We start from the raw sequence: 24,726 nt of genomic DNA, 5'->3' as shown, positions 1-24,726 counted from the left end.
TTGAATGCAAAATTGTTATGGTGACGCCATTCAATGTGCTGATCTAGCTCACTCCTGTATGTATCCTTATTGGTATCTGTGATACTGCTGACAACCATAGTGTCATCAGCAAATTTGTTTAAGAGCACACAATAACATTTTGTGCAATAACAAATACTTTCTTATTTCACCTCTGATTCATAAATTCATCCTCTGTTACTGACCCTTGCAAATTTTTGTCTCTTTATTTAATTAAAGCAAATCATAATTTCAAATACTTCATTAAATCACTTAATCATTTGTCCTCACAAGTAAATATCAACAAACTCTGTTCAATCAAACCCAGTTTCACTGTCTTTACTCAATCATTTTAACACTTGCAAAATGAATAAAATGTTGTATAAATAAGTAAATTCCATTTTCAGTTGTTCAATTAAACAAAGGTCAGCCTCAACCTGTCCAATCAATGAGCCCCTGCACCAGCCAACCCAATCAATGAACTCCACAACCCACCCTGAACCAGCGAATCAACCTCTCCAATCCAATCCAATCAATAAACTTCAAGCCCCATGTGGTCCAATCAATGAACACTAAGCACCATCAGTTCAGATCAATGAACAAATAACCCCAGTGTCATTAAATTTAAGCCTTGGTCCCAATCTCTATGAAAAATCTATGTAAAAAGTAATGCCTCCATCAATCAATAACTCTGCTCCTTATCACCTTATTCACTGTCCAATAGAGCAAAAACAGGCAACATTTAGACTTGAAAGGATAGCTTTAAGTTCATGCCTGGCACATTCTTTTGCACAAACAGTAAATGTGAGAAATATATTTTGTTGCCAGAGAGTTTTGCTAAACGTTAGATTGAATGTTTTTTTTTCCAATTTGGAATTTAATATTCTGGTGGTTAAAAATGGGTGTTGGCAAAAACTTTGTCTTTATACATTAAGTTGATTTGCTCCTTCCCAAAAACGTTAGCAGGTTAGGAAGATCCGTGCACACACAGCAGATTTGGAATAATCCAGGATGCCTGCAGCCATGCAGTTTTTAGAAGTTCTGCAAAGTTACACTTCTTGTGCACAGACTGAAAGAATCCCAGTTGTGGTTTTGTTACAGCGAATTAGCTGCGAGTTTCACCCCCAGTAGGCCGATGTGATTGGCATAAATGAAATCATGTTTACTTTGGGATCAGTGCGCAAACTGTGAGTTCTGAATTGGATCTTCCCCTTTCTTCTTGCCTGTTTACAGGACTAAATAAAGGCTGAACGACTACCAGTCCATCCGAAGTTATTGATTCTGGCATTTCTTTAAAACCACTCCCACTTATTGTCTTGCCCGACATTCCACTATCAGTCAAAATTTGAAACAGATGAGCTGGTCATCACACATTACAGTTACTGTTCACACAATTAACTGTTGTGTTTCCTGCAGTGGTCAACAGAGTGACTCTGTTTCCTCTAAATCGATTAAAGTCAAAGCAATTCTTTCCGTAAATGCATCAAATAAATCTCTTCAGGATACAGTTATTCCATCTATTACCATTCGCTCCTCAGCACCTCTCCGTCTTCCATTGTCTTTTCGACTTACTTGGTATCTGCTGATCTTGTCCATTATGATACTTGTAAAGCATCAGCTGCATTTATTTTTCTTCTTTAGTAATCCAAGCAAAACCAGTATTTTTTTAACCCATACTGTATGACTTCAATGGTTCAACCATGAGTCTTGGGGGTCGGGGGCCTGGCATGATGGTGTGATCAAAGGACGTGGAAATATGCCTCCCCTGGGAGAATTAATTAATAACTAAGTTCTAAATAATTAATATAGCATTTGGAACCTGCCTGCATAATTTTAAGCATGGTTGCAAGGAAAGGGAAGCCCCACACTACTAGAGGAATAGTGTTGAAAGAAGATAAAAGAAAAATATCAGACCTACCTTGACGTCAGAGCCTTGGGCTGAAATTCCTCTTCCTCCACTAATGACAAGAGCAACACGAGCCCAGATGATTCCAGCGCCACTTCTCCAGGGAGCTGAAGAAGATGGCGCTGGAGTCCAGAAGAAGATTATCGAACTGCAGAGACTACAAGAACAAGCACGCGTGCATGAAAGGATCAAATGGTAATGCAATGGGAGTCTGGAAAAAACAATTCACAGTAGTATTATTGTACAAGATCTGCCTCCTTTGGAATCAGATGCAGAATCAGAAGTGATTTTTTTCAATGTTTCGTGATATTGATAGAAAAGAGGAAGATCAAGAGAAAGTAGAGGAAGAGGATGAAGATATATATTAACAGGCCCAATTACTACAAGAGCTGGAAACTATGCAGGTAAAGCCACCTGAAGCTATGGGACAAGGCAGGCAATTGATGAATCAGTTATAAATTATGAGTGAAAAGATGGATTTATAATAGGGGGTTATAAGGCATAATGTTAATACTCAATTTGAATATATTAAAGGAGAGATGAAGATTATTAAGGAAGAAATGAAAATATATTTTAAAATGATTTATAAAGTAAAACCACAAGTTTAGAAAGTTGAAGAAAATTTGCAGGGATATCATGATGAACTGGGCCAATGTAAAGATGTGGTTTATAAGTTGGAAGATTCAGTTATGACATGGAGTGCTGAGAAGAAAGAGCTTTTATAGAAAATTGACATATTAGAAAATCACAGTCTAAGAAATAATGTGAAAATTGTTGGATTGATAGAAAATATTGAAGGTCCCAATCCTGTATATTTTTTTCAAAAATAGATACCAGGGGTTTAGGGACCTGAACATTTTTCAAATGGAATTGAATTGGACAGAGCACATAAGGAGAACAGAAAGAAGCCGTTACCTAGTCAGCCACCATGCTCTGTTCCGATTAGATGTCTGCATTACCATGATGAAGAGGCACTTTTAAGAGCGCCTTGTCAATTTCAAAGCCCATTGATGGTGGCCGATAAAAAAGTATTTTTTAAAGCAGATTTGAGTGTGGCAATTGTGAAAAGAAGAAAGGAATTTAATCCAGTAAAATTGGTGTTGTGGAAGAAAAAATGTAAGTTTTATTTTCATCACCATACTACACTTAAAGTGCTTTTGGAAGATAATCAGGCGAGTTTTTTTGTAAATGATATGGAAGCTTTGGAATTTGCCAATTAATAAAAAGGCTAAATGAGTCAATGTGCAAACTGCAGATATTCTACAAAGTGAGAAGATACAAATTGGAGAGAAAGAGTTAACACAACAAGAAAAGGATGACCTTGATGAAGAACAAGTCATTAGAGATCTTGAAGCAGTTGCCTATACCTAAAAGTAAATTGTTTATTTTTGAAATTTATATAATGACTGTTCTCTGGGGGATGGAGGGGGGAGGGTTTTTTCCTTTTCCTTCCCCAGCTATGTGCCACCAAGTGGGGAGAGCCACTTGGTAGGTAGTTTTTCTCTCTTTTTTTGACAGTACTTTTTTGTAGGGGGTTGGTTGTTTTGTTTTCTTTTTCTTTTCTTTGTTATCTTTCTTTGGATGGAGATTTTAAGTGTGGTTAATAGTTTTCGGATGTAGGAGGTCTGAGAGGAGAGGCAAAGGGGAGTTTGGGATTTTTGGGAAGTAGGTTAATGGCTAATAGAGAGGTATTATATTTTGTAAGTTTTAATATAAATGGGCTTAATAATGTGATTAAAAGAAAGAGGGTACTAGCTTATTTTAAGAAAATTAAAGTTGATATCAGAAACATCAGAAATTGAAAAGAGCTTGGGTTGGACAAGTGGTAGCCTCAACTTTTAATTCGAAAGCAAGAGGTATGACAATCTTGTTTAAAAAAATGTAACCTGTGAAAATCCAGAGAGTGGTTATTGATCCTGTGGGAAGATTTGTTTTGGTTTACTGTCAAATTTATTCTGAAATGTGGACATTGATGAGTGTTTATGCACCAAATATAGATGAGGAAGGATTTATTAGGGATGTTTTTATACTTTTAGCTGAAGCACATGAAAAAATATTGATAGGATAGGATTTTAATTGTTGATCCAGTTTTAGACATATCGACAAAATCAATTATTCGAGCTAAAGGAGCAAAGGTAACTTTAAAAGTAATGAAAGAGTTGAACTTGATAGATATTTGGTGAAGATTAAATCCTAAAGAAAGGGACTATTCTTTTTATTAACATAGACATGATTCTTATTCTAGGATTGATTTATTTTTTGATTTTGGCACAATTGCAAGGAAGAGTTATGAAAGTGGATTATAAGGCTAGAATTTTATCTGATCATTCATCGCTTTTAATGACATATTTGCTTTTGGAAAAGGAGCAATCGGTTTATAGGTTATAGGTGGAAACATAATTCTATATTGTTAAAGAGGGGGGACTTTGTGACTTTATAAGAAATCAAATTCAGGAATTTTAGAAATAAATTATAAATCATTTGTTAATAAATTTATTATTTGGAATTCATTAAATGCATATTTGAGAGGACAGATAACAAATTTTATGACAAATTTTTAAAAAAAGATTATACAAAAGAAGTTGATCAATTTGAAATGGAAAGAGTTGGAGGAGGAATTACAAAAAAAGGTTTCAGATGAAAAATGAAAGATATTGATAAAGAAATAAACATTGTTATAATACGATTCAGACTAAAAGAGGAGAAAAATTAATAGAGAGAACAAAGCAAATATATTATGAATTAGGAGAGAGGGCCATAAAGTTTTTGGCAGGTAAAACATCTAGAATAATTAATGCAATCAATGCAATTAGGTAAAGCTCAAAGACGATTACTTATCAACCCCCAAGAAATTAATGATTAATTTAAAGATTTTTATTCTAATTTATCTAAGCCTGAATCTACTTAAGATTAAGTTAAAACTAAGATGTTTTATCTCAGATAAATGTATCTAGTTTAAAACATCAAGATCAGAGATTTAGATGGTTCTAATGGGAGAGGATAATTTTCCACCTGAGTTTTATAACACCTCCTTTTATGGAGGTGTTAAAGCAATAGGCAGAATCTCATTCCTTACTGGAAATTTTTTCAACTGCAATAATTAGAGTTATCTTCTTTGGCTTGGCTTCGCGGACGAAGATTTATGGAGGGGGTAAAAAGTCCACGTCAGCTGCAGGCTCGTTTGTGGCTGACCAGTCCGATGCGGGACAGGCAGACACGATTGCAGCGGTTGCAAGGGAAAATTGGTTGGTTGGGGTTGGGTGTTGGGTTTTTCCTCCTTTGCCTTTTGTCAGTGAGGTGGGCTCTGCGGTCTTCTTCAAAGGAGGCTGCTGCCCGCCAAACTGTGAGGCGCCAAGATGCACGGTTTGAGGCGTTATCAGCCCACTGGCGGTGGTCAATGTGGCAGGCACCAAGAGATTTCTTTAGGCAGTCCTTGTACCTTTTCTTTGGTGCACCTCTGTCACGGTGGCCAGTGGAGAGCTCGCCATATAATACGATCTTGGGAAGGCGATGGTCCTCCATTCTGGAGACGTGACCCATCCAGCGCAGCTGGATCTTCAGCAGCGTGGACTCGATGCTGTCGACCTCTGCCATCTCGAGTACCTCGACGTTTGGGGTGTGAGCGCTCCAATGGATGTTGAGGATGGAGCGGAGACAACGCTGGTGGAAGCGTTCTAGGAGCCGTAGGTGGTGCCAGTAGAGGACCCATGATTCGGAGCCGAACAGGAGTGTGGGTATGACAACGGCTCTGTATACGCTTATCTTTGTGAGGTTTTTCAGTTGGTTGTTTTTCCAGACTCTTTTGTGTAGTCTTCCAAAGGCGCTATTTGCCTTGGCGAGTCTGTTGTCTATCTCATTGTCGATCCTTGCATCTGATGAAATGGTGCAGCCGAGATAGGTAAACTGGTTGACCGTTTTGAGTTTTGTGTGCCCGATGGAGATGTGGGGGGGCTGGTAGTCATGGTGGGGAGCTGGCTGATGGAGGACCTCAGTTTTCTTCAGGCTGACTTCCAGGCCAAACATTTTGGCAGTTTCCGCAAAGCAGGACGTCAAGCGCTGAAGAGCTGGCTCTGAATGGGCAACTAAAGCGGCATCATCTGCAAAGACTAGTTCACGGACAAGTTTCTCTTGTGTCTTGGTGTGAGCTTGCAGGCGCCTCAGATTGAAGAGACTGCCATCCGTGCGGTACCGGATGTAAACAGCGTCTTCATTGTTGGGGTCTTTCATGGCTTGGTTCAGCATCATGCTGAAGAAGATTGAAAAGAGGGTTGGTGCGAGAACACAGCCTTGCTTCACGCCATTGTTAATGGAGAAGGGTTCAGAGAGCTCATTGCTGTATCTGACCCGACCTTGTTGGTTTTCGTGCAGTTGGATAATCATGTTGAGGAACTTTGGGGGACATCCGATGCGCTCTAGTATTTGCCAAAGCCCTTTCCTGCTCACGGTGTCGAAGGCTTTGGTGAGGTCAACAAAGGTGATGTAGAGTCCTTTGTTTTGTTCTCTACACTTTTCTTGGAGCTGTCTGAGGGCAAAGACCATGTCAGTGGTTCCTCTGTTAGCGCGAAAGCCGCACTGTGATTCTGGGAGAATATTCTCAGCGACACTAGGTATTATTCTATTTAGTAGAATCCTAGCGAAGATTTTGCCTGCAATGGAGAGCAACGTGATTCCCCTGTAGTTTGAGCAGTCTGATTTCTCGCCTTTGTTTTTGTACAGGGTGATGATGGTGGCATCACGAAGATCCTGAGGCAGTTTACATTGGTCCCAACAAAGCTTGAAAAACTCATGCAGTTTGGCATGCAGAGTTTTGCCGCCAGCCTTCCAGACTTCTGGGGGGATTCCATCCATACCTGCTGCTTTGCCACTTTTCAGTTGTTCGATTGCCTTATATGTCTCATCCAGGGTGGGAACCTCATCCAGCTCTAGCCTTAGGGGCTGTTGAGGGAGCAGCTCCCTCAATTAGAGTTATACCAAAGAAGGATAAGGATCCATTAAATCAGGTGTCTTATTGTCCGATATCATTATTAAATGTGGATTATAAAGTTGATCAAAACATTTTAGCAAATAGATTAGCTAAATATTTACCTAATTCAATCCATATGGACCAAACAGGATTTGTCAACAAGTGACAATCTTCCAATAATGTTGCAAGGTTAATTAGTTTAATTCAAAAAAGCGGAGATTTAAGTGTGGCAGTAACTTTGAATGCAGAAAAACCTTTTGATAGATTAGTATGGGATTTTCTGTTTAAAGCGTTAGAGAAGTTTGGTTTTGGATTGACATTTATAAATTGGGTTAAAGCTCTTTATAAAAATCCTTGTGCAAATGTGGTTTCTAATGGTTACTAATCTGCTTCTTTTCCATTAACTAGATTGCGATGTCAAGGTTATCCTTTATCACAAGCTTCGTTTACTTTAGCAATTGAAATCTTAGTGGAGTTTATTAGTCAAGACCCTAAGATTAAAGATATAAAGGTTAATCAGGAGAAATATAAAATTAATTTATTTGCTGATGATGTTTTGGTTTATTTAACTGATCCTATAAATTATTTGTCCCAATTATATATAAGGTTAGTAGAATATGGAGAAATTTCTGGATATAAAATTAATTGGGAGAAAAGTAAAATTATGCTTTTAATTAGGTGTGATTATACTAATTGTAAAATAGTTAATAAATTTAGCTGAACAGATGTTGGTATTAAATATTTATGTACTTGGTTGATAATGATTTAAGAAATTTATATAAATTAAATTATTTGCCTTTACTTAATAAAATTGTTGAATACTTGAAAAGGGGGAATACCCTATCTATTACTTTAGTAGGTAGGGCAAATTGTGTTAAAATGAATATTTTTTTCCTAGAATTCAATATCCTTTTCAATCAATTGCTATCCCAATTCTTTAAAAAAATGATTTAAATACAACTGTTAGGAAGCTTTTATGGCAATAGTCTCTTTGGAAAAAAACTGACTTGGAAGTTTGAACTGGAAGGGGGGGGGTGCTTACAACTTCCCCATTTTAAGAATTATTATAAATTTGCTCAATTGAGATTTATTAATGCACTGTTTAGTTTAGATAAAATCACTGCTTGGGTTAATATAGAATTTAGTGAGATAGGAGAAATACATTTACAGGATTTTATCTATAAATGTAATTCTAAATTGTAAGCAGGAAATAGGAAAATTCCTATTTTAAATCATATGATTGAACTGTGGGATAATATTGATAATGAAATTGGTATGAAAGGTTTAATATCTTGAAAAATACCCCTCTGTCGAAATCCATTTTGAAAAGATAATAAATTTTTGAAGACTTGGATGCAGATGGGTATTAAGAAGATTGAGGATTGTTTTTTAAAATTCGAAATTTATAAAGTTTGAATGAAAAGAGAATAAATTTAATGTGCCTAAATTATTTTGTTACTATCAAGTTAAAGCCTTTTTGTCTCATAAAATAGGTCCAAGTTTGACATTACCTAGTCAAAGTCAATTGGAATTACTGATTTATAATAGTAATGTAAATAAATTTATTTCTGTAATGTATAATTTACTTCAAAGGAAAGCCCACAATATAAGGGTGCATAAATTGAGACTAAGATGGGAAGTAGATTTAATGAGAAAGAATAGATGGAACTATGTAAGAATAATATGACAAAAATTATAAATGTGAGATACAGGTAAGTTCAATATAATTTTTTTGCATCAATTATATTTGACTTCATAAAAATTAAATACATTAAATCCTGCTATATCAGATTTATGTTTTAAGCATGGATGTGAGATTGGAACTTTTTTGCATTCTACTTGGCTGTGACCTAAAGTTAAATAATTTTGGTTGGAATTTGGTATTTTTTTGGAATGGATTACAGTGGTTAATTTCCCACAGGATCAGATGTTATTTTTATTGAGTAATATTAAAGTTATAATACCTAAATTAAAATGAACTATGCATCAGATTGAATTTGTGTAAATTGCTTTAGCAGTTTCTAGGAAATGTATAGCAATATCATGGAAGTCAGATATAGATCTAGGTATGGAAAGATGGCTCGGGGAACTTCATAGTTGTATACAATTACAGAAGATTACTTATAGTTTACAAAAAAAAGTCACTTTTTTTGTAAAGTATATGGTGCCTATATTTACATAATGTTGGTTTGAATGTTTGATAAACTCTCTGATAACCTTACTTCTTGGTAATCTCCAATATTAGAATTTATGTTAGAAATACTTTATTCCCTTGGCATTTTCCAGTCCTTCTTTCTTCTATCTTTTTATCTTATTTTTTAGGGTTTTTGGAGGAGGGGATGGAGGTGGGAGGGGAGAAGAGGGTTTTCTTTTATATATATATCACATCTATAATTTTTTGATATTGTGGCTTAAAATTTCTAAATTCCCTGCCACTAATTTTGCAATAAGGGCTGCATGGTTGGCTTGGCAGTTAGCACAATGCCTTTACAACGTAGGTGATCGGAGCAGGGGTTCAAATCTCACACTGTCTGTAAGGATTATGTGTGGTCTTCCCATGTCTGTGTGGGTTTTCTTCTAGGGCTCCGGTTTCCTCAAACCATTCAAAATGTACTAGGGATGTGGGTTAATTGGGTGTAAATTGGGTGCATGGACTCAAGGGGTGAAATGGCCTGTTACCGTGCTGTATGTCTAAATTTAAAAAAATTTAAAATTAAAAGGTTTATTAATTTATTCTGAAATGTGGACATTGATGAATGTTTATGCACCAAATATAGATGATGAAGGATTTATTAGGGATGTTTTTATATTTTTAGCCGAAGCACATGAAAAAATATTGATAGGAGGGGAATTTAATTGTTGATCCAGTTTTAGACAAATTGACAAAATCAGTTATTCGAGCTAAAGGAGCAAAGGTAACTTTAAAAGTAATGAAAGAGTTGAACTTGATAGATATTTGGTGAAGATTAAATCCTAAAGAAAGGGACTATTCTTTTTATTAACATAGACATGATTCTTATTCTAGGATTGATTTATTTTTTGATTTTGGCACAATTGCAAGGAAGAGTTATGAAAGTGGATTATAAGGCTAGAATTTTATCTGATCATTCATCGCTTTGAATGACATGTTTGCTTTTGGAAAAGGAGCAATCAGTTTATAGGTGGAAGCATAATTCTATATTATTAAAGAGGGGGACTTTGTGACTTTATAAGAAAGCAAATTCTGAAATATGGAATTCTACACTCTGGAAGCATCTTCAGTGTAATCTGGCTTCTCTCACTACTATCTCAAAGGGTTTAGAGAAGCCTCTCTCAAAGCTGGCCTTAGCCATGATACCCATTTTCCATGTCTGAAGAAAAGCTGACCTCTCTGTAGCCAGAAACTGATCTTCAAAACCCAAAAATTATTGAATCGAATCATAGTCATTACGTTTGTTTTTTCCAGATTCAGAAAACTACTGCAGGAGAGAGCATTAATAGAAATACTCCAAAATCAGGATCAGAAGCTGGGAACTCTCACAGTTGACACAGCTGATACCTAACAATACTAGAGTCCATTTTCAATCCTGACCCTCAGGTGCTCTGGCTTCCTCCCACACCCATTCTAATTTACCCCTAGTATGTAGGTGATTGGTAGAATCTGGGAGGAGTTGCTAAAAATATAGGGAGAATAAAAACGTGTTTAAGCTAGAAATTTAAGAATAATGATGCAGCTGGAGCTGCTGTAACAGCAGCTCTGCTACTGGTGCTGCCCCAGGGAGAGTGGAGAGTGGAGACACAATGCTCTCCTGCAGAGTCCTACCACCCAGCCTGACTGCCAATGGCTCCATACAGGTCTTAAAATAAAACTAGCTAACGATGTTTTATTTTCAACTGCAGGGTTTGGACCCAGGATAGCGGCACTTGTGTTCAACAGTGGCCACGAGGAATTCTAGACTCCAGGGCAGCACAGAACTAGAGCAGGGCACCAGTAACCAGAATCTGGATCAGAATCAGAATTTATGAAATTCGGTGTTTTGTGGCAGCATGACAGTGCAAACGTTCATATTATGAATCATATGACAACAATAATAGAAAAAAATAAAAATTTAGCACATGAGAAGTAAAAGTCTTTTGTTCATTGATTATTCAGAAATCCGATGGCAAAGGGAGTGAGGAAAACATCCCCATTAAAAAAGCAGAAGCAACAGAGACGACCTTAGGGATGGTGACCATGGTGGAGGACCAGCGAGAGGCTCTGCTGCTAAAGGAAAGACACATGCAATGAGCTGTTGGTAACTTGCGGGTGAGGAACCCACATAGGCTGCAGGTGACTTGAGGTCAAAGGATTCAGATAAGGCTGCAGTCTGCTGGAGACTGATTCATGAGAATTAGGCATCAGAACCAGGATTTGAGAGGCTTCTGAGAGGGTACCAAGGGCAAGAAGGGCTCCCAAAGGGCTCTGGATACTGAAGGCTTTCTCATCGTGTCAGACGATTGGATCTGGGCTCGGAATTCCAATGGTTTGAACTGAACTGGAGTCTTGTGCAGAAGCAGAGATTGAACTGGGCAAATCCAGAGAAACTCAGTGACTCTATGGGGACTCTCTTATGCTTCTCCTTCTCTGTAAAGGATGTGGAGCAATGCTAATGGTGAATCTTTGTCAGTCTTATGACAGGCTAAATGCAATCCTGTGTAATACTGCATTTCTCTTTTATTACATAAATTCTATCTGATCTGATATACTTGAGTGATTAACAGTCAGTGCTGGCTCAATTATGTTTTTTAGGCTGCAATGTTAGGAAAATCGCTGAAAAAAATTAACATAATTACTGCCCATGTGGTCATTCACACTGGGCGCCTTTTTAGATTGGAAGTACCTGAGTGCAACAATCCCAGTGGTTGAAGTGCAGTAGAGTGAATGACCGTCAATGAATTTTTATGGTACGATTTACACTGCAGACTTCCTCTAAAAAGTTGTAGGGATCCAACCGGATAAATTGCGGGGCAGGAATTGACTTAAAATTCCTGCACATTCCTTTTTAGACTGCCTGTATAGTGGCAAAATTCCTTGATTGTGCCATTACACGCCTGCAGTCTAAAAACCATAAATAACTGAAGGTCCCATTTGCATTCTGTATCTCTGTGAATGGCATACAAAAACATAGAAATAGAAAAGCATATAAATGGCTGCACATGTACATCATACTACACATTCTTGCAGTATCTGGATACATTCAGAAATGTAACCACACAGGCAAACGAGTACACAAGTCTATTCATGACCAAAAGCTTATACATGCCTTTCCATTAACACATGCATGGTAACATTCCAGGTCACATGGACATAGCACTAAAAATTGTAATAGATACCTTGTTAATAAATAATGGGAGTGTTATGACCATTGCATTAACCAACTAAACCTAAAGTGAGAATATTCATCCTTTGACTACATTTTGCATTTATTATCTAATTGTCTTCACCTAGTCCTAGTCATTAATGTACCATCATATTGTTGACTATGTCATTCACATCAATGGATTTATGTTATATGTAGCATTGTTAGAATTCTATGAATGGTACAGAGAGGTGTGAGTACACTTTACCATATGAAAAGAGGTTGTATGCCATTTGAGTTCATAATCAATAAATCTGTGAAAGCATTCTCCACTTGTTTCATGAGGAAGTAACAAATGAACTGCAAACATGTGTCCTGCCTGGAATCCTACTGCATGGAGACAGTAGTCAAAACACCAAAGAGATTAAACGACAGATCTTCCAGGATTTAGAACAACTATAAAATCTCTTGGCACCCATGCTTCAAGGGAAAATCTAAATCCTGTAACAGAAATATGATGCTCTCCAACGCAGAATTTGATAGATGCCTTTTCAAAGCCGTCTTCGAGTCAGCCTGTAATGTCTATGCTGGCTCCTTGAAAGAGCTATCCAATTAGTCCCACTTGACTCTTTTTCCCCAAAGCTCTGCAAAGTTTTTCTTTCACATACTGTATAAAATCCAATTTGCTCTTGAGAGTTACTGAATATGCTACCATTGCACTTTCAATCCAGATTGTAATAATTTCTCTCAGAAAAGGATACTCTCTCTGACTATCTGAACCCCCCCAACCCCCACCAAACTACTGTTTTTTTTTACACACTGAAGTGCTCAAGAAACTCAATAGATCCATAGCGACCATATGAAATCCTGAGCCCTTCAACAAGATATGAGCAGAAACCAGGCATCTGAATAAAAAGGAAGGGGGCAGGGGAAGAAGAGACAAGGGGAAGAGCAAAGGCCAACAGGCAAGTGGTCAAAGGTGATATGGGTGGGAGGGAGGAAGAGATAATAGATGGGAAGTGATTGGAGGAACAAGTTGTGACGATATGTAATTACACCACTAGGTCACCAGGGGTCACCCCGGTGACCTTGTATATAAAGCAGTCCAAAGGTACAGTCAAGCCTTCCAGGTTTGTCTTGCAGAGAGACAAGACCTCTTAGTTGTACATATTAGTTTATTAAAGCTGTTTTATACTCAAACTGCTTTTATGGTTATTGTCAGTACACAAGTAGCTCTCTGAATGCAGAGGGAAAGAGATAGCGGGAAAGAGTAAGAGAGAGTGAGAGACAGGGGAGAGGTTTAATGGTAACTAGCAAAATTGGTGTAAATGCCATATGGTTGGAGAGTCTCCAAATGAAATATTAGCTGTTGTTCCTCCAATTTGAGGGTCACTTTGGTTTGGCAATGCATGAGACCATGGACAAACATGTCAGTGAAGGACTGGAGTGTGGAATTGAAATTGGTTTCTGGGAGATCCCCACTATTGCAGCAGACAGAGCAAAGGTGATTGAGGAAATGATCTCCCAGTCTTTGTCCACTCTCTCCAATGTAGAGAAGGCTGCAAAGAAAATCTGATCAATTTTTCAGATTTCAGATTTATTTTTCAAAGTACATATAGCACCGGTGTCGGTGCTGTGCAATTGCTCAGCAAAAGGAGGTGTAAAGCACATCTTCCGTCCGATAGTCTACAGGTCACCCTAGGGCAAGGTGCCTCCAAATCAGGTTCATGTGAAGCCATGGATTGCAGATGGTGGATGGTTTTTTTCAAGCAGATCCTACAAATTGGAATTTATGGTTGTAAAACTAAGAACACTGGGCAGATGAATCTGCTGATCAATGGCCAGGGTTACCCATCCATTATGGACACTGCAACTAAAAAAGGCAACGGGAAACCACTTCAGTATTTTTCCCTTGTATAATCATGGAGCCTTCACCAAAAGAGAACAGGGGAGGCAACAACTACAATTCAGAGGGTCAGAGATCGTGACAGATGGAGAGACATGATCACTCACGCTGAACAGCAAGGCACCTGAATGGAATACTGTACATGACATCACATACAACCCTGAGATTCTGTTTCCTGCTGGCGAGGCAGAATTACCACTTATTAGTAGTGCAAAAAAACTGAACACAATGTACACATGTAAACAAATACAGAGAGGGGAAAAAAATAGGATTGTTGAGGAGTCTAGTGGTGGAGGGGTAGCAGCTGTTCCTGAACCTGTCCTATGGCACCTATACCTCTTTCCTGATGGTAGCACTGAGAAACGAGCATATGCTAAGTGGTGTGGATCCTTAATGATTGCTGCTACTCTCTGAATACAGCATTCCCTGTAGATGTTCTTGATGGAGGGGAGGGTTTTGCCTGTGATGCCCTGGGCTTTGTCCACTACCTTCTGCAGGAGTATTGGTGTCCCCATTCCAGACCATGATGCAGCCAGTTAGCATTAGATAGATTATGAAACTGAAGCTGGTGTAGGTAGCATAATGCCTGGTTTCTGGAAGAAATATCCAGATGTCTGGGCAATTGATGTGGATACAGAGGTCAGAATTGCACTATGACAGCTGGGGAGATTTTGTTCAATTAAATTCGGAATGAAAATCTAATGGTAAACAAGAACCTATCAGATTTTTGTAAAACCTACCTGAATTATTCAGGATCAAATGAGGATGAAAGTGAAGATATTGAACAGAATTTTGTACTGTCAGGGTAATCGAAACACAAAATAGAAGACCTTCACTTAATATTCCCTCTGGACAGTCTCTAACCTGTGAGCATTCCAATTTAAGGAAGACTTACCCTTGCATTTTGCCTTGTCTCATTCCTTCCAATCCATCCCAGACCTCCCTTTTTTGTTCCCTTTCCCATAATCCCCCTCCAGTCTCCCCATGACCCCTTATGTCCCATCCTGGTTCCATTCATCCACAGCCCACAAAATTTACCCAGCAAATCCTCTCTCCCACCTGGTTCCATCTATATAATTTTCCTTTGAATAATTCTCACTATCACTTTCTCCATACAAAATTCCAGCACTCATCTCCCTCCAGCCCCTATCTCCACTTTTATCTTCCCTTCTTCCACTTGGCTACTTCACCTCACCTCAGTCCACCAATCACCTACCGCCCCACTCCCTCTCCTCTTTATACTGTCTATTTTCCGACTGCCTGAAACAGGATCTTGACCAAAAATATCCATAATTCCTTTCCCTCCACAGATGCTTCTCAACCTGTTGAGTTATTTTCCAGCAGTTTGGTTTCTGTCACAGTGAAAGTTGGCTGCCTTTGGTTATTCTTTGACACTCAGTGGATAACTCTACATTTCAATGGGGCACACAGCAGTGTGTGAGGAAGGTCCACACCTCGCTCCTTAGTCAGTCCTTTTCTGGCCATTGTTAACCAGGACTGCAGTGGCAAAGATGCATTTGGTGTCAGTTGGGCTTCTAGAGCAGTAAACTTTAACCAGACTCTTCAAGTCTTTTTATGGTGCAACCCCACAGTAAAGCCAGCTTAAGAAAATAAAAGGTGAATTTACTTTTTATGCTGATGGCCTATAATGCAGATCCAGTGTTTTCTTTATGGAGAGCAGAGTCAGGAATCGTCTTCTGGAGCTGAGGGAGGTGGGGTGAGTGGTGCAGTAGCACCACCCATCACAGTGACATCAAACATATGTACCAGCAAGTCAAATATTAAGATAGACCTTCCCTCCTACTCGAAAGAACAAAAACCTTTAGCTATCACTCATATGAATAATCATCACGGTTGCCATTGCCCTGATCCTGAACCCACTGAGCGCTTTAAAATTTGGGCTTGGGTCGTGGGCTGACGATGCCATTGTGATGTCATCAGCCCTCCCCTTTGCAGCAGCTTTCAGTGGCATTCATTTCATGGAGGAGGTGGAGCAACTTCACTCCACCTTTAAGTGTACCCCCCTAAGTGCATGGAAGCTGGAGTGTATTCCAGCAGTCCATCCGCCTTTGGACCTTTTACGGAGGTAAGTGCAGCGATGTAAAGATGGAGAATCTCTGTCTTTACATTCACTTTTTTTTCTCTATAAAATGGCCTGTAGAGTCTTACAACATTTGGCTCACCACAATGGACAAATATTGACACCAATTTTACCTTCCAGCACTTAGCCCATAATCTTCTATGAATGGGAAATTGGAAAAAGATTCCTGCAGTCTACCCTATTTATAATTTCACATTCTTGACTCAAATCGCCACTTAACCTCCTGGTTTCTACAGTCTATCCACATAATTAAAACCTTTCATGCTATGCAACATCCTGGTGAATCTCTTCAGCTGCAGCTTTTGGTAATGTCCACTTTTGCTGGTGTCAGCATGACGAGGACCAAAGTGGGCTCAGATGTGGTGCTTCACACTGAGTGATTTTTCACTCCACTTATCTGGACTTCTGCCAGATTGACCTTGGGGCAGAATTTTGCATTGAAACAGCAACGTCCACTGCCTGGCAAAGATTAACCTCAAAACCTAAGAAAGACTGAATTCAAACTATAGCTTAGCATTGCACTGAACAATGTTGAGGTGCATAATTAAAAGACAACGAATTTAAACTGCAAGGGAACTACTTAAGCAGAACTAAATTAGTATGTCACATCTGACATTTACATTGGTGTTTGACCAAGCAAGGGAAGGGGGGGGGGGGGGGGTGGTTGGAAGTGTAGTGAGAACATTGAGGCTCCTGTCAAATTGCATGTTCTGCAGGGTGAAGGGAGAAAGAAATCAGAAGGGGGCAGGATAGGTTTTGGCAGTGATGAATGTACTCAATGCACAAATCTGTATTCCAGGTTCACACCTGGATAAATGAGTGACCAAAGAACTATCAGACCATTGAGAGTTGAAAAAGAGATGCATAGAAATATTAAACAGTTAAAACAGAAAGAATTGGACATGTAAAATACGTGGCCCAGGAACACAGGGATCTCCTTAAATTAGAAACCAACTGATTTAAGCTGTGAGCAAACTAGTTAAGAAGTACTTGATGAATCTTATAATTGAATTAGAGAACTAGAGAGCATGTCAAACTCATTAATCAGTGGTTTCCGTCAATTCTGTTTGGCAGTAATGTACAGGATCATGGGAAACAGAGAGCACACTGTTGAGGAAACCAATTTTGGTGTCTAGCAGGTATCAAATAGCTGGGGCCCCTCCACATGCACACAAAAAAAAATCATGCTTTGAAAAGGAATGTTTCAGGCCAGTTGGAAAACCCTTTAAATGTTGTGATTGGCAAGCAGTGCGCCAGACCGTGGGATGTATAAATAAACATTTCAACAGGGTCTGTGAACGCCAGCATGGTTTCAGCAGTCTCTGTGCCGTCCACTTTCTCCCCCTCTCACTCTCTCTCCTGGGCTCACACCAGCCTGGGCCTGCTCCAACTTACATTACATAAGCTGCTAACATGACATGGTATTGCAGCACCATACGTGTGTGCCTCTCATATTACACGAACACTGCACTGCAAACAAGTCTGGACACATTGTATCAGTTAGCTCATTGGCCTTCTTAAAATGGCAGTGTCTCCTGCTTATCAATGACTTTTTGAAACCAATGCTTGATTTTAAATACCTCCACATAGCTGAGGCAGGAGGATGACAGTGTTTACATCAAAGTGATTGACTTGCTGCCTGGATCCAACAATGTTTCAGGGGGTGACCCAGACATTCACCTCATGCATCTATTCACATTATCATCATAGAGTTCTACAGCACAGAAATGGGCCCTTCAGCCCAACCTGTCTGTGCCAACAATGCTAGTCTCATTTATAACCATATAACAATTACAGCATGGAAAAAGGCCATTATGGTTTTTCAACGGGTCCAAAATAATCAACTCCAACATTTGTGAAGGGAGGTTCATCAGCAGAGGTTCTGTCCGGGGAAAATCTGCCATCTGCTGTTGTCCAGGGGTAGCATTTATATGCTGACAAACAACATATTTTGACACAATTTTCCTGATTAACGCAGTGGCACCAGGAATTTTATATTTTTGAGATAGTCTGGATAACATATGGTTGCGACCACCATGATCCACCTTTTCATGAACATGTTGAAGAATTAGATCAGAAATGTGAAAATCTTTGACCAGAATGACAGGATGTTTCATCTCTTCTGGCATTGCTGCTCTGTTATGTACAGCCAACCACCCCCCCACCCCCACCCAACCCCAATTCTTAATACACCATTTTCCAAAATGAGGTTGAGTTTATGAATGCAGCTAGTCCTCTTAACATACATTCCTTTTCTCAGACGAGATTTCATCTACAAATCTCTTCTTCTGGCAAAAGCACTTTAGCATTAGCCAGTTCTTCAACTGTGAGACCACTGTTTTCCTGAGTCTTAAGATTTCCCATCTCCTTTTGTGGCAGATTTCTCTGATAGATATTATCTGGATGAAGCTGAACAAGAACACCACTTGCTCATTTCCTCTTTCTGCAATGATACAGAAGCAATCCTTTAAGTCTGAGCATTCATGCTACTGCCCTTTTCAAATAAATCCAGGATGAGAAGAAATGGATTAAGCGGGTTATTGGATTCACTTCTTCAAACATATCTGAGTAGCATTTACAGTTATACTCCTGATTTCAGAGACCTTTGGTGAGATTTGTTCCAATCCATCAGAATTTTGAGGCCAATCTTCCCTAGGCCAAGAAACTGAGGCCCATGCACCCATATTTCTTTCTTCAGAAAAGATTTGACTTTCAAACCTCAGGAAGCCATCTCTGTTGGATTTTTAACCATGTTAACAAATCTCCACTGTAGTGCATGTGAGACTTTGTCAATTTTAGCAACTCAGTTGGCCACAAAGGTTTGGAACCTTGTGATCTTATTGTTGATGTATTTAAGCACAGACGTGCTTTTGCTCTAAAATAACGTGTCTGCTAGTTTCATCTGCAGCTCTTTTCTCCACAATGTGTCCATTCTGGTTGGTGGCAGCAGTCAACACTATTTGAGGGATTGTGCTGTTTTTAATGGAGCCACTCTTGCTTTTCCCATCACAAATCCACAATGTGCCCGACAATGGTTATTATGCAGTAACAGGTAACTTATGGTTCCGTAATTGTCCTAACACGCATTAGCAAAATGATACAGTTGAACAGGTGTCACCATTCCAAATTTTGTGGGGTTGAAACATCTGTCAACCTTAAAAGTTTTCCAGCTTATGAGATCCTGAATCCAACACATCCATTCCTGTACAATGGAGTCTGGTATTGTATCATCCCAATTCTTTTCCTACACAAATCTTGCAGGATCTTCTTGGCAGTAAGGACTACTGGTACCAATATTCCTAGGGGACCATATATTGAACTGACTATTAAAAGAATTCCCCTTCTTGTAAGGGGTCGGTCTTTCAAGGTGATTTTGAACTTAAAAATGTCAGACTAAACACACTATTGTGCACCTAACATCCTCTCCACAGGAAGATTGTTATGGTCCAAGTCTAGATTCTTCATTTCTTTTGCTCTCTCTGTTTCAGGTTTGGCAGCCAACACATGACAACTGTTACTTATTCACTTGATAAGTAGAAAGCCTCTCTTGACACAAATCACTCATAGGTCATGATAATGAGCTATTACATCTTCTTCTAAAGCTGCTGAAGTGAGACAGTCATCCACTTAGAAGTTGTTCATGATGGTGCTTACAGCTGGAGGGCTAAACTGTTTCATATTGTCCTCAGCACACTTCCCAGTGCAAAGTTTACACAACTTGGAGATGAAGTTGCTTCAAATAGATGGACTGTCATTCTGTATTCCACCATGTTTTGACTGTAGTCTCCATCAGGCCACCACAGAAAATGTAACAAGTCACAGTCTTCATTTGGTACTTTCACATGGTGAAACATTGCTTCAAAGTCTCCAGGTTCTTTATGGAATCAACCCAAGGCTCCACTCAATATGGTGGTCAGGTCTGGCCTCTCTAAGAGCTGAGAATTCAGCTAAACTCCCCATAATATTGCTCCACCATCAAACACCACTTGAAGTTCTTTATTTTGTGGATGCAAAACCCCATGGTGTGGTAGATAACATTTTCTGCCATCCCCACATTCAAAGACAAGATCCAAGTGGTGCTATGGCTTTAAATGCAGAAAAAGTCTTTGATAGATTGGAATGGGACTTTTTGTTTAATGTCTTGGACAAATTTGGGTTTGGTCAAACTTTTATAAATTGAATTAAGGTATTATATAAAAGCTAAAGTAGTAACTAATGGACAAATATCCACTCCATTCCAACTGATGAGATCAAGAAGACAAGGTTGGCTCTTATCCCTAGCTTCATTTACACCAGCTATAGTATAGTAATTAGAAGTGATTTGGAAATTAAGGGATGTAAGGTTGGTCAAGAAGACCATAAAATTAGATACATGCAGATGATGTTTTAAAATATTTGACAGAACCTTAGACTATATTGTTGCTACAATTATTTTTTTCATGAATTAAATAAACATGTAAGGAAATGTCTTTGTAAAGGTAAAATGTCAAGAGTTTCTACAGAAAGATTAACATTGAAATATGAATTGGGAGGCCTTCAGCTTCCCAACTTTAAGTATTATTACCAAGCAGCTACAATGAGATTTCTTACTTCTCTTTTGGAAGGAGTAGAAAAACCAACAAGGGTTAAAGAAGAATTGGATAAAGTAGGAGAAAGATTCTCAGAGGAATTTATATATAAATGGGATTCAAAATTAATGATGGGTGTTAAAGAGACATCATTGCTGCAACATTTTATTATTGTTTGGAATAAGATAAATGATGACATCGAAACAAAAGGAACTAAATCGCCGAAAATGCCTTTGATTCAAAATCATCTTGTAGCGTTTTCAAAGGACAATCAATTTTTAAATATTTGGTTTAGTAAAGGTAATAAAATATTGAAGATTGTTATGAACAAGGTCAATTTGATCAATTGAGCAATTAATATGGAATGCCTAGTAAGACACTTTTTCATTATTTTCAACTGAGAAGATGTTTAAGGAAAAGGTTAGGTCCAGAGATCGGCTATCTCTTTGTAGAGAGGTGGAAACTTATTAGGAAAGGAAATATTAAGAAATTTACTTCTGCAATGTATCTTTTATTGCAAACAAGAACTATTAAGCAAGGAGTGCATAAACCTAGACAGAAATGAAAGTTAGATTTGAATGTTACAATTGATGAGCAAAGATGGTCAGATCTCTGTCAAAATTGTATGACAAATGCTATTAATGTAAGATATAGATTAGTTCAATATCCGAATCATGGGTCCTCTACCGGCACCACCTATGGCTCCTAGAACGCTTCCACCAGCGTTGTCTCCGCTCCATCCTCAACATCCATTGGAGCGCTTACATCCCTAACGTCGAAGTACTCGAGATGGCAGAGGTCGACAGCATCGAGTCCACGCTGCTGAAGATCCAGCTGCGCTGGATGGGTCACGTCTCCAGAATGGAGGACCATCGCCTTCCCAAGATCGTGTTATATGGCGAGCTCTCCACTGGCCACCGTGACAGAGGTGCACCAAAGAAAAGGTACAAGGACTGCCTAAAGAAATCTCTTGGTGCCTGCCACATTGACCACCGCCAGTGGGCTGATAACGCCTCAAACCGTGCATCTTGGCGCCTCACAGTTTGGCGGGCAGCAACCTCCTTTGAAGAAGACCGCAGAGCCCACCTCACTGACAAAAGGCAAAGGAGGAAAAACCCAACACCCAACCCCAACCAACCAATTTTCCCCTGCAACCGCTGCAATCGTGTCTGCCTGTCCCGCATCGGACTTGTCAGCCACAAACGAGCCTGCAACTGACGTGGACTTTTTACCCCCTCCATAAATCTTCGTCCGCGAAGCCAAGCCAAAGAAGGAGATTAGTTCAATATAATTTTTACAGCAGTTATATTTGACTGCACAAAAATTGAATAGAATGAATCAGATCTATCAGATCAATGTTATAGCTGTGGTGAAGAGACAGGAACTTTCTTGCATTCAACTTAGTTATGCTCCAAGGTAAGTCTTTTTTGGTTAGATTTAGGGAACTTTTTAGAACAAGTTAAAGGCATTGTATTTCCATTATACCCAGATTTGTTTCTATTGGGGAATATAGAAAGAACAAGACCTATGTTGAAATTATCAATATATCAAACAAAATTTATTAAAATAACATTAGCAAGGAAATGTATTGCAGTGACTTGGAAATTGGATTCACATTTAGATATGGGAAGGTGGAATGCAGAAATTCAAACCTGTATTCCTTTAGGAAAAAAAAAATTGAGAAATAAGTATGCTATATTTTTGCAAATTTGGAATCCGTATATGCAAAATTTAAGTAGAAATAAGTAGAAATGTCCTTCCAACCCTAAGACCTGTGTCAACCTTCTTCCTTAAAATGATCATATAAACTTTGTTGGAGTCCATTTTGTTGGGAAGCGACACTCTGAGTGACCCATGTTGCTATCTATCTTATCCTTATTTTATATTGCTATATATATCTTTTTATATATTTTTTTTGGGGGGGTGATGGGTTGGAGTAGGGAGGGAAGGGCAGGAGTTATAACCATCATGTAATGAATGAAATTCTCTTAAATTTAAACATGTATTGTTCTGTATAATGCTTTATTAATTGCATGTATGGAAAAAATTTAAATAAAACATTCCAAAAAAAAGATATCATATCAGACATGAAGTTGGTGTAGTCTGAATGAAAGGAAGAATCCCTCTTGAATCTTCTCTTTAGGTTCAGTGTACATTGTTCAGTAACACTTCTATTGTCAGGCATGGATGTTTAAGGTAATCCAATGTAATAATGGCCATTGACTAGCTTGACAGATTTTGAGACTAAATCCAAGAACTGCTTGTCTTCTTTTGAAGGTTCTTGATCGTTATTTGAGGTACTCAGAAAATTCAGTCTTAAACTGCTATTCCCACAGCTCATCAAGTTTCACAACTGATATCCTGTTGACAATTGTCGCTGACGGCTCCTGAGCATTATCATTTTTTCTTCCTAATGGACCATTAATCGTCCAACCAAGCATGGTTTTGACAGTGTAAGATCCATCTCCTACATTCTGTATTAAATCTAATGGTCCCAGAGCCTTTGGTCCATCTGAGCCAATCAGAATTTCTATCTTAGAATCAATTTCAGATTGATGACTATTCCTCAGATGAGGCCACCAATCGAAATCATTTTGATGTGGGATGTTTCGTTTGTGCACAGGCATAGTCTTCTGAGTGAATATGCCTGGAAGATCACAAAACTCACTGCTGTCCAGTCCAGTGACCTCTAGGCCTGAAACAATGCTGGTTTTTTCAACCTTCCTTTGCTCCATAGTTCTCAATAGAATCCTTGATCTTCTTCCCTGAAGATTATTCATTCATCTCACTGTGCAAAAAGAAATGCATAAATATTCACTGTTGCATTCCCCTTCCTGGTCTTATACAGGCACTATTGAGAGTTTGCAGTTATCTTCACCGGCCCCAGCACTGTTTTCAGCTGCTTCCTTTATTTCGGCTTGCTCCTTTTCCATTTCCTTTTCTTTGGTGCAGCTTTCTGGGATGCTTTAAAACACACATGTTGCTACGGAGTTGCTTTTTGCAGCTTTTGCTGATGTATCCTCTATACAGACAAAAAAAACATACTCCATTAGGAAAGTTATTTTCTCCGAGGTGCTCTCTTCTCCATCTGTGGACACATCTCCAAAGCATGTCCACTTCTACAGAATAAACAGCTCTTCATAGCAGGCAAACTCTCCTTTTCCTTAGTTCCTTTATCATTTTCCTGATCTGCAACTGTCCCAGTGGTGGCAAAGATACTTCCTTTTATTTTGGGATGAGGCTGTGACTTGGACCTCCCCACATCTTTGCTCACTTTTGGAGTGTCTTTGATATCTCCAAATACTGGATCTGTCGCAATCTCCACTTGCCTTTCAAGGAAATCCACCAACCATATCCTTAAAGGTAGCTCTGGAACTTACAGGCCACAGTTCTCCATATATCATTCAGCCGGTAGGGGAACTTCCTTATGAGGCCTGGGATATTAGCAGGCATGTCAAGCTCTTGCATGTGCTTGATATCTTCCAAGGCATTACAACATCCTCTTAGAAAGAGTTTGTATGCTTGTAGAGGCTTTGCGTCATCTGGTTTTATTGACCATGAAAGAGCCTTCTCCATATAAGCTGTAGTAATTTTATACTCATTGCCAAAATGCTCCTGTAGTAAAGACTTAGCCTTCTCGAATCCTTGTCCGAGGCCATAAGTAGGCAACTCCTTACAAGTTCCCTTGGCTGTCCTCTTGTGTAGTGTTCCAGATAATAGAGACAAACTCTGGGGTTTTTGTTCTTGTTTTCAATACTGCATTCAAAGGATTTAATGGATGCTTGGTACTGAAGTGGGACACCATCAAAAACTTGAATCTCCTCCTTGGGCATGGAAGAGAGACTCTGTAGCTGGATTAATAATACAGTGATTTCATTTTGCCTTTCCATTGCTGCGAATACGTTGCTCTGTTCACCATTGTTTGTATCAGGTAATGTAGCTGGAGATGTTACATGTGCCTGTTCAC

General features: G+C 38.9%; 2 long non-coding RNA genes across 3 annotated transcripts in view; one reads left to right on the top strand and one right to left on the bottom strand.

Moving 5' to 3' along the window:
• The window catches only part of LOC138759960 (uncharacterized), a 75,976-nt gene extending 59,982 nt beyond the window's left edge, over positions 1 to 15,994 (bottom strand). Inside the window, exon 1 of the long non-coding RNA XR_011355275.1 lies at positions 15,718 to 15,994. This is a non-coding gene — a long non-coding RNA (uncharacterized lncRNA). The remainder of the gene's footprint in view (positions 1 to 15,717) is intronic.
• A 56-nt stretch (positions 15,995 to 16,050) lies between these two features.
• The window catches only part of LOC138759958 (uncharacterized), a 38,102-nt gene continuing 29,426 nt past the window's right edge, over positions 16,051 to 24,726 (top strand). For both annotated transcript variants that reach the window (XR_011355272.1, XR_011355273.1), the window contains exon 1: positions 16,051 to 16,176. This is a non-coding gene — a long non-coding RNA (uncharacterized lncRNA). The remainder of the gene's footprint in view (positions 16,177 to 24,726) is intronic.

Source organism: Narcine bancroftii, chromosome 4 (genome assembly GCF_036971445.1).
Source record: "Narcine bancroftii isolate sNarBan1 chromosome 4, sNarBan1.hap1, whole genome shotgun sequence".
NCBI classification, from domain to species: Eukaryota; Metazoa; Chordata; class Chondrichthyes; order Torpediniformes; family Narcinidae; genus Narcine; species Narcine bancroftii.
Note: the sequence above shows the minus strand (reverse complement) of the source record. Positions and strands in the feature narration are given on the sequence as shown.